Consider the following 9619-nt stretch of genomic DNA (forward strand, 5'->3'; position numbering starts at 1 on the left):
TCGTCTCATGGCCACCTGGAGCGCCACAGTGACCAACACTTCCTTAATAATCTTAATAAACTCCCCTTTATGTATACATCTATCTAATTAGGTCTGTCCCTCTAGAAAACCCTAACTAGGATGGGTGAGTGCGGGGCGAGCGTTGGGGAAGCCCCGGGCTCCCCTCGCCTGCGGTTGGAGGGAGGGGAAACGCCCCGAAGGGCCGGTCTGGGTAGCCGGCCACCCTGTGGGGTCCACCCCTGTCCTGTGCGCGCGCAGGCTTCCCCGGCCCCGCCGCTGCGCGACCCACCCAAGCGTAGCGCGCGGAATCAGTTCTCACCGTCTTCGGCTCACGGCTTTCCGGTTGACACAGGTGTTTGTCAGGCTGCTGGGCGACCTTTCCCGAAGGAGGCCGTGCCTTCATTCGGGCGCGCCCTGGGCTGGGGAGGCATCTCCCTCGTGCGCAGGAACCGCAGGGGCGAGTAGGAGCAGGTGAGCCCGGGGGAGAGTGGGGTCCCCGCCTCCTGGGAGACTGGGATTTTGGCCTCCTCACCGCGGGACCCCTGACTGTGGAGTGTTAAAGACGGAATAGGACTTAGTGATCTTGTCCAACCCCCTCGCCGTTATTGACAGGTTGGGTAAATGGACGCCTGGAGAACAGAAATCCAGTACCAAAATTGACTCCAGAAGAGAGAACCTAGCGGAACAATAACAATGGAAGAAATTGGGAACATTATCAAAAAGCTATCATCTTGCCAAACTCCAGGCTCAGATGGTGTTACAGGTTAAAAAAAAAGTTCTTGAAAAAGAAAGATCTTAAGCAACATGATGGATTCAGAAGCTCATGAAAAGAGGCCACCAATACTAACACCTTCAAAACAAGATATATCATCTCATATTACAAATGTTGGTGAAATGAAGCATTACTTGTGTGGCTGCTGTGCCGCCTTCAGCAACATCGCAATCACATTTCCCATTCAGAAGGTCCTCCTTCGACAGCAGCTGCATGGCATCAAAACCCGGGAAGCATTACTTCACTTGAGAAAAGATGGATTTCGAAACTTCATTGTGGAATGCTTCCCCCATTGATGCAGAAAACAACTGCACTTACACTTATGTTTGGTCTGTATGAGGATTTATCCTGCCTTCTCCACAAGCATGTCAGGGCTCCAGAGTTTGCAACCCGTGGCATGGCGGCAGTGCTTGCAGGGACAACAGAAGCGATTTTCACTCCGCTGGAAAGAGTTCAGACATTGCATCAAGACCACAAGCATTGTGACAGATTTGCCAACACTTACCAGGCTTTCAAGGCACTGGAATGTCATGGAATTAGAGAGTATTATCTAGACTTGGTGCCCATTCTTTTCCGGAATGGGCTCAGCAATGTCTTTTTTTTCCGGCCTTCGAGGAGGTCCCATTAAGGAGCATCTGCCTACCGCAACGACTCGCAGTGCTCGTTTGGTCAATGATTTTATCTGTGGAGGTCTATTGGGTGCCATGATGGGATTCTTGTTTTATCCAATTAATGTTGTAAAAACTCGCATGCAGTCTCAGATTGGTGGGGAATTTCAGTCTCTCCCCAAGGTTTTCCAAACAGTCTGGCTGGAACGGGACAGAAAACTGATAAACTTTTTCAGAGGTGCCCATCTGAATTACAACTGGTCCCTTATCTCTTGGGGCATAATCAGTGCAACTTATGAGTTCTTGTTAAAGGTTATATGAATAAAAAATCAGTCAAGTGTCATTTATCAACTGAATGGATCTTCTGAGAAGTATGCATTTTGGCCTCTTTCTTAATTGGCAGAATACAAGTTGGTGTCATAACTCCAGGCCACAGTGAGCTATAGACAAAGATATTTTCCCTAAGCATCAACAAAACAGAATAAAAGGTTCCAATAGGAAAATATAAGGGTTTTGTTGGTGGTGGTTTTGTTTTGTTTTTTTATCATCACCTAAGAGCTTTAGGCTGATTGCCTGGCAAATAGCTGTCCATCTGATGGCCTTTGACAGATGGTATTCTTTTTCTCAAACCATTCTTGAAATCTGCATTGAAACATAAGTGGCTGTGACCGGCCAGAGAGAAGGTCCTCAGGGGCAAGGGGCTTCTCAGGCTTACTTTGTTATTCCATTGCTTGCTTCTCTGCCCTCAGAAACAGCTGCAGAGGATAGTCTTCATTAAGCTCAAGCATATGAGAAAGGGGCAGAACAGAGTAGAAAAGCAGCTTATTAGATACAGGCTTTTAATGATAAATTGCTTGTATTAGTTTTGAAACTAAGCACCTATTGGATAGTCATTATAATATTTCTATTTAGATAGGGTAGGTAGATCAAGGAGCTATGAAAGTTCTCATTTTGCCTTCTGGGTTTGAAAATTTTCTGTTTGATTCTGACTGTGGCCTTCAACCCTTCCAAAATATCCTTATGTTAACTTCACTTATTTCATTGCCAAAAGATGAAGGGGCTTAAATTTTGTTATGAGTGTTCCATTCTGTTAAGAAGTTTTCATATTAATTGTATATAGATAAAAGTCTGTTTAGCTTGGTTTCTTTGAATTATTGGTGCTATCTCAGCGGTTACTTTTCCTCTTGAGTAGGAGTTGGTCATTTTCAAGCATCCTGTTCTCTTAAAACTCTCCTTTTAAAAAATAAACACTTCCATAACATTTTGTTTTAGAAGTCTATTAATGCAATCCCACTTTTTTCCCCCTAGTTTCTAAATGTTACAGAGGGGGAAAAAGGCTCAGGATAGTTTTCACCCCACAGTGTTGGCTTTTATTTTACTCTTGGAAATAGAGACTCCATTAGGGTTTTGACATTTTGGGAACCCAGTGTTACCATTGTGTCAGTAAAACAGTAAGACAGTTTGAGAGCACATGATCTAAATAAAGACATTTGAAGGGTTAGTTTGAATTCTAAAAGTAAGTAATAGCCAAATAGCATTCTCATCCCTTAACAGATGAAAACTTCTTCGTCAAAGGAATTGTCAATATGAAAATACTTTTTCCAGATAAAGCAAAATGACTCATCTGCCACTTCCAATAGACTAATGAAATATAAGAGACTGACTGAAAAAGTGGATTATGAATCTTAAAACCCTTTCTGTAAATACTACATAGTTAAAGATTGATTTCCAGACGACATGACAGTAGGTTTCCTGCTAGCCAGTTTTTCTTCTTTCTGGGTAATTGCATGTCAATATGTGCACATACTGACCAAAATAAAATCAACTTGGTAGTTTACTTAAAGTTTCTGGGCAAATAGTCCATAAAAGCTGTTTACCTCTAAATGCAGTACGGCTGGTTAAATACAGGGACCATCCTTCTTCCAGCTGTAAAGGATGAAGCATATTAAACATTAGCCAGGCAGTAATGAAGCTAAATAGCCACACAGCAATTCTGTCTGACAATGTTGTGCTGGATATTGTAGTTTACTTTCAAGGTGCAGATGTAAGGATTTAAAAATAATAATAATTTGGCACCAAATAAATATGAGTAGCATTCTTTGGCCTGTTAGAGTCAGGATTTGAAGGGAGTTGCATTTGAGAAATTAATGAATAAAGGCACCTTGGTGCCTGACCCCTTCATTTATATGTGTGACTCTGAGCACTCACAGGCATGTCCAGCTACTCAGCACAGGGCAGGTGGGTTAGCCTGGTGCTATACCTTGACCCTGGGAATAGACACCACTGGGCCTTAGGTTTTATTGGGCTTCCTTTTGTCTTTACACTACGTACAGGTGGTAGAAATCTGAGTTCTAAAGCACTTTTGTGAAATACAAGCTAAGTGAGAATTCTAAGGAAAATACTTTGGTTTCTGCTGTCTCAAATAAGTGGCGTTTAAAAACAATTATTGGGAGGGAGGACTCAAGATGGCGCTGTGAGAACAACCCAGGATTGGAGCTTGCGTTGAATCCGCAAACGGTGAGTCAGAGCTGCATTTACAGACTGATTTTTGTTGCCCACAGAACGGGGAAACTCCCAAGTATAAAAAGACACGGGACGCCAGGCAGTAGGTCTGCCTGGCGAAGCCGGCAGCCGGGGCGGCGGCAGCCGGCCCTACCCAGCAATCCCCACAGGGCACGCTTGTCCGGGTGCCCTGTTGAACCGCCAACCTGAGACTTGAGAGGGCTGGACTTGAGACTGAACGAGACTTGGACAGTAGCTCAGCCCAGGGGATTGCAGGGACAGATCGTTTGGGATACCCAGTGGGACGAACAAAACCGCGATTTCAAACTATCCCAAGCAGATGGTCCGAGACGCTCTGTGGGGGAGGGGCATCCACCACTACCGAGGCAACCCGCCCCAACTGAGATACACGCCCACTGCTGACGCAGCCTGCCATTGCTGAGGCAACAGGCTACAAAGAAGAGACTCTGCCGCAGGGCGTGGCGGAGACCACAGCAGAGCCTGCAGGAACAGGGTGAATCACACAACAGCAGGGCGGAGCCTCGGCAGCCAAACAGTGGCTAGTCTGCCTTCTAGCTGGGCAGGACACCTCATCGAACATCCAAAAATAAAGCCCAAACCCCTTAACACAGAGCATTTGAGAAAAAAAAAGGGTTTTTTAATGAACTCTGTTGCAGCAGAATCAAACATAGCAGCCTAACAGCCCTGAATGAACAACAGAGTGCACAGCTCAGCAATTAAGCCCGTATAAAGTACAAACTGTCTCCTCAAGCAGCTCCCTGACACCTCTATATCCAAAAGACTGACATTAGGCAGGCATCATCCTGGGACAAAGATAGCAGAAAAAGAAACTGGTAGCATCCCTTGCTGTGCCACAGCTGCTAGAGGTGCACCCCAGACAAGCAGGGTCTGGAGCGGACCTCAGCAGTCGTACAGCAAAGGGGCTAGACTGGTAGAAGGAAAACCAAGCAACAGAAATACTTCATCATCAACATTCCGGGTGTCCACTCAGAGACCCAATCGAAAAGTCAGCAACTACGCAAACGACCAGCGGACAAATCCACAAAGATGGGAAGAAACCAGCGCAAAAAGGAGGAAAACACCCGAAACCAGAACACCTCGCCTCCTAGAAAGGACCAAAACTCCTCACCAGCAAGGGAACAAAGCTGGACAGAGAATGACTGTGACGAAATGACGGAATTAGACTTCAGAAGATGGATAATGAGAAACTTTTGTGAGCTAAAAGATCATGTATTAAATCAATGCAAAGAAACTAAGAACCTTGAAAAGAGATTTGAAAAAAGATTCGAGGAAATGATAACAAGAATGGATAACTTAGAGAGGAATATGAATGAATTAAAGGAGCTGAAAAACACAATACAAGAACTTCGCGAAGCAAACACAAGTTTCAATAGCCGAATTGACCAAGCAGAAGAAAGAATATCTGAAGTCGAAGACCAACTCAATGAAATAAAACGAGAAACCAAGATCAGAGAAAAAAGCACAAAAAGAAATGAACAAAGTCTCCAAGAAATGTGGGACTATATGAAAAGACCTAACCTACGTTTGATAGGTGTACCAGAAGGGGACGAAGAGAATGAATCCAAGCTGGAAAATACTCTTCAGGACATCATCCAGGAAAATTTCCCCCACCTAGCAAGACAGGCCAACACTCAATTGCAGGGAATACAGAGAGCACCACAAAGATATTCCGCAAGAAGAGCAACCCCAAGGCACATAATCGTCAGATTCAACAGGGTTGAAATAAAGGAGAGAATACTAAGGGCAGCCAGAGAGAAAGGTCGGGTCACCCACAAAGGGAAGCCCATCAGACTCACAGCAGATCTCTCGGCAGAAACACTACAAGCCAGAAGAGAGTGGGGGCCAATATTCAACATTCTTAAAGAAAAGAACTTTCAACCCAGAATTTCATATCCAGCCAAACTGAGCTTCATAAGTGAAGGAAAAATAAAATCCTTTGCGAACAAGCAAGTACTCAGAGATTTTGTCACCACCAGGCCTGCTTTACAAGAGCTCCTAAAAGAGGCACTACACATAGAAAGGAACAACCAGTACCAGCCATTCCAAAATCACACTGAATGCTAAAGAGCTTCAACATAATGAAGAATCTACAACAACTAACAGACAAAACAGCCACTTAGCATCAAAATGGCAGTATCAAATTCACACATAACAATATTAACCCTAAATGTAAATGGACTAAATGCACCAATCAAAAGACACAGACTGGCAAATTGGATAAAAATCCAAAATCCATCAGTGTGCTGTATCCAGGAAACCCATCTCACAGGCAAGGATACACAAAGGCTCAAAATAAAGGGATGGAGGAAGATTTACCAAGCTAATGGAAAGCAAAAAAAAGCAGGAGTTGCAATTCTCATCTCTGATAAAATAGACTTTAAAGCAACAAAGATCAAAAGAGACAAAGAAGGCCATTACATAATGGTAAAAGGATCAATACAACAAGAAGAGCTAACGATCCTAAACATATATGGACCCAATGCAGGAGCACCCAGATACATAAGGCAAGTTCTTAATGACTTACAAAAGGACTTAGACTCCCACACAATAATAGTAGGAGACTTTAACACTCCACTGTCAATACTAGACAGATCAACCAGACAGAAAATCAACAAGGATATCCAGGGCTTGAACTCAGAACTGGAGCAAGCAAACCTGATAGACATTTACAGAACTCTCCAACCCAAATCCACAGAATACACATTCTTCCCAGCACCACATCACACCTACTCTAAAATTGACCACATAACTGGAAGTAAAGCACTGCTCAACAAATGCAAAACAACTGAAATCATAACAAACAGCCTCTCAGACCATAGTGCAATCAAGTTAGAACTCAGAATTCAGAAACCGATCCAGAACCGCACAGCTTCATGGAAACTGAACAACTGGCTATTGAATGTTGACTGGGTAAACAACGAAATGAAGGCAGAAATAAAGAAGTTCTTCGAAACCAATGAGAACGAAGACACAACGTGCCAGAACCTCTGGGACACATTTAAAGCAGTCTCTAGAGGAAAGTATATAGCAATAAGTGCCCATATGAGGAGAATGGAGAGATCCAAAATTGACACCCTATCGTCAAAATTGAAAGAGCTGGAGGAGCAAGATCAAAAAAACTCAAAACCCAGCAGAAGACAAGAAATAACTAAGATCAGAGCTGAGCTGAAGGAGATTGAGACACGAAAAACACTTCAAAAAATCAATAAATCCAAGAGCTCGTTCTTTGAAAAGATCAACAAAATAGACAGACCACTAGCCAGATTGGTTAAAAAGAAAAGAGAGAACAACCAAATAGATGCAATAAAAAATGATAAAGGGGAAATTACCACAGATTCCACAGAAATTCAAACCATCATCAGAGAATATTACAAACAACTCTATGCGCATAAACTAGTAAACCTGGAAGAAATGGATAAATTCCTGGACTCCTGTGTCCTCCCAAGCCTAAACCAGGAGGAAGCTGAAACTATGAATAGACCAATAACAAGGTCTGAAGTTGAGGCAGCAATTAAGAGCCTACCACACAAAAAAAGCCCAGGTCCAGATGGGTTCACAGCCGAATTCTACCAGACACACAAGGAGGAGCTGGTACCATTCCTTCTAAAACTATTTCAAACAATCCAAAAAGAGGGAATCCTTCCCTAATCATTTTATGAGACCAACATCATCCTGATACCAAAACCCGGCAGAGACCCAACGAGAAAAGAAAACTTCAGGCCAATATCCATGATGAACATAGATGCAAAAATCTTCAATAAAATATTGGCAAGCCGATTGCAACAGCAAATCAAAAACCTTATTCATCATGATCAAGTAGGATTCATCCCGGGGATGCAAGGCTGGTTCAACATACGCAAGTCTATCAACGTAATTCACCACATAAACAGAACCAAAAACAAAAACCACATGATTATCTCAATTGACGCAGAGAAGGCATTTGACAAAATTCATCAGCCCTTTATGCTAAAAACCCTCAATAAACTCGGTATCGATGGAACGTATCTCAAAGTAATAAAAGCTATTTATGACAAACCAACAGCCGATATCATACTTAATGGGCAAAAACTGGAAGCATTCCCTTTAAAATCTGGCACTAGACAAGGATGCCCTCTCTCACCACTCCTATTCAATATAGTACTGGAAGTTCTAGCCAGAGCAATCAGGCAAGAAAAAGAAATCAAGGGTATTCAAATAGGAAAGGTGGAAGCCAAATTGTCTCTATTTGCAGACGACTTGATAGTATACCTAGAAGACCCCATCGCCTCAGCCCAAAATCTCCTGAAACTGATAAGCAACTTCAGCAAAGTCTCAGGATATAAAATCAATGTGCAAAAATCACAAGCATTCATCTACACCAATAACAGACTTAAAGAAAGCCAAATCAAGAGCGAACTGCCATTCGCTATTGCTACAAAAAGAATAAAATACCTTGGAATACAACTCACAAGGAACGTAAGAGACCTCTTCAAGGAGAACTACAAACCACTGCTCAACGAAATCAGAGAGGACACAAACAGATGGAGAAACATTCCATGTTCATGGTTAGGAAGAATTAACATCGTGAAAATGGCTATACTGCCCAAAGTAATTTACAGAATCAACGCTATCCCCATCAAGCTACCATTGACTTTCTTCACAGTACTGGAAAAAACCACCATGAACTTCATATGGAACCAAAAGAGAGCCCGCATAGCCAAGTCAATTCTAAGCAAAAAGAACACAGCGGGGGACATCACAGTACCGGATTTCAAACTATACTGCAAGGCTACAGTAATCAAAACAGCATGGTACTGGTACCAAAACAGAGATATAGACCAATGGAACAGAACAGAGGCACCGGAGGCAACACAACATACATACAACTATACAATCTTTGATAAACCCAACAAAAACAAGCAATGGGGAAAGGATTCAATGTTTAACAAATGGTGTTGGGAAAACTGGCTAGCCATGTGCAGAAAGCAGAAACTGGACCCCTTCCTGACACCTTACACTAAAATTAACTCCAGATGGATTAAAGACTTAAACATAAGACCTGGCACCATAAAAACCCTAGAAGGAAATCTAGGCAAAACCATCCAGGACATAGGAGTAGGCAAGGACTTCATGAAAAAAACACCAAAAGCATTGGCAACAAAAGCCAAAATAGACAAATGGGACCTAATGAAACTCCACAGCTTCTGCACGGCAAAAGAAACAGTCACTAGAGTGGATCGGCAACCAACAGAATGGGAAAAAATTTTTGCAGTCTACCCATCTGACAAAGGGCTGATATCCAGAATTTACAAAGAACTCAAACAGATTTACAGGAAAAAAACAAACAAGCCCATTCAAAAGTGGGCAAAGGATATGAACAGATACTTTACGAAAGAAGACATATATGAGGCCAACAATCATATGAAAAAATGCTCATCGTCACTGGTCATCAGAGAGATGCAAATCAAAACCACATTGAGATACCATCTCACGCCAGTTAGAATGGCGATCATTAAAAAATCTGGAGACAACAGATGCTGGAGAGGATGTGGAGAAAAAGGAACACTTTTACACTGTTGGTGGGAGTGTAAATTAGTTCAACCATTGTGGAAGACAGTGTGGCGATTCCTCAAGGCCTTAGAAATAGAAATTCCATTTGACCCAGCAATCCCATTACTGGGTATATATCCAAAAGACTATAAATCGTTCTACTATA

At 42.7% G+C, this 9619-nt stretch overlaps 1 pseudogene across 1 annotated transcript; it reads left to right on the forward strand.

Moving 5' to 3' along the window:
• The first annotated feature begins 320 nt into the window (after nt 1-320).
• On the forward strand, nt 321-2747 carry LOC100415394 (mitochondrial nicotinamide adenine dinucleotide transporter SLC25A51-like; annotated as a pseudogene). Its single transcript, XR_008474940.2, has 2 exons — nt 321-471; nt 613-2747. The product of XR_008474940.2 is annotated as a mitochondrial nicotinamide adenine dinucleotide transporter SLC25A51-like (transcript).
• Nucleotides 2748-9619: the final 6872 nt, after the last annotated feature.

The sequence above is a fragment of the Callithrix jacchus genome, chromosome 10 (assembly GCF_049354715.1).
Source record: "Callithrix jacchus isolate 240 chromosome 10, calJac240_pri, whole genome shotgun sequence".
Classification (NCBI taxonomy): domain Eukaryota; kingdom Metazoa; phylum Chordata; class Mammalia; order Primates; family Cebidae; genus Callithrix; species Callithrix jacchus.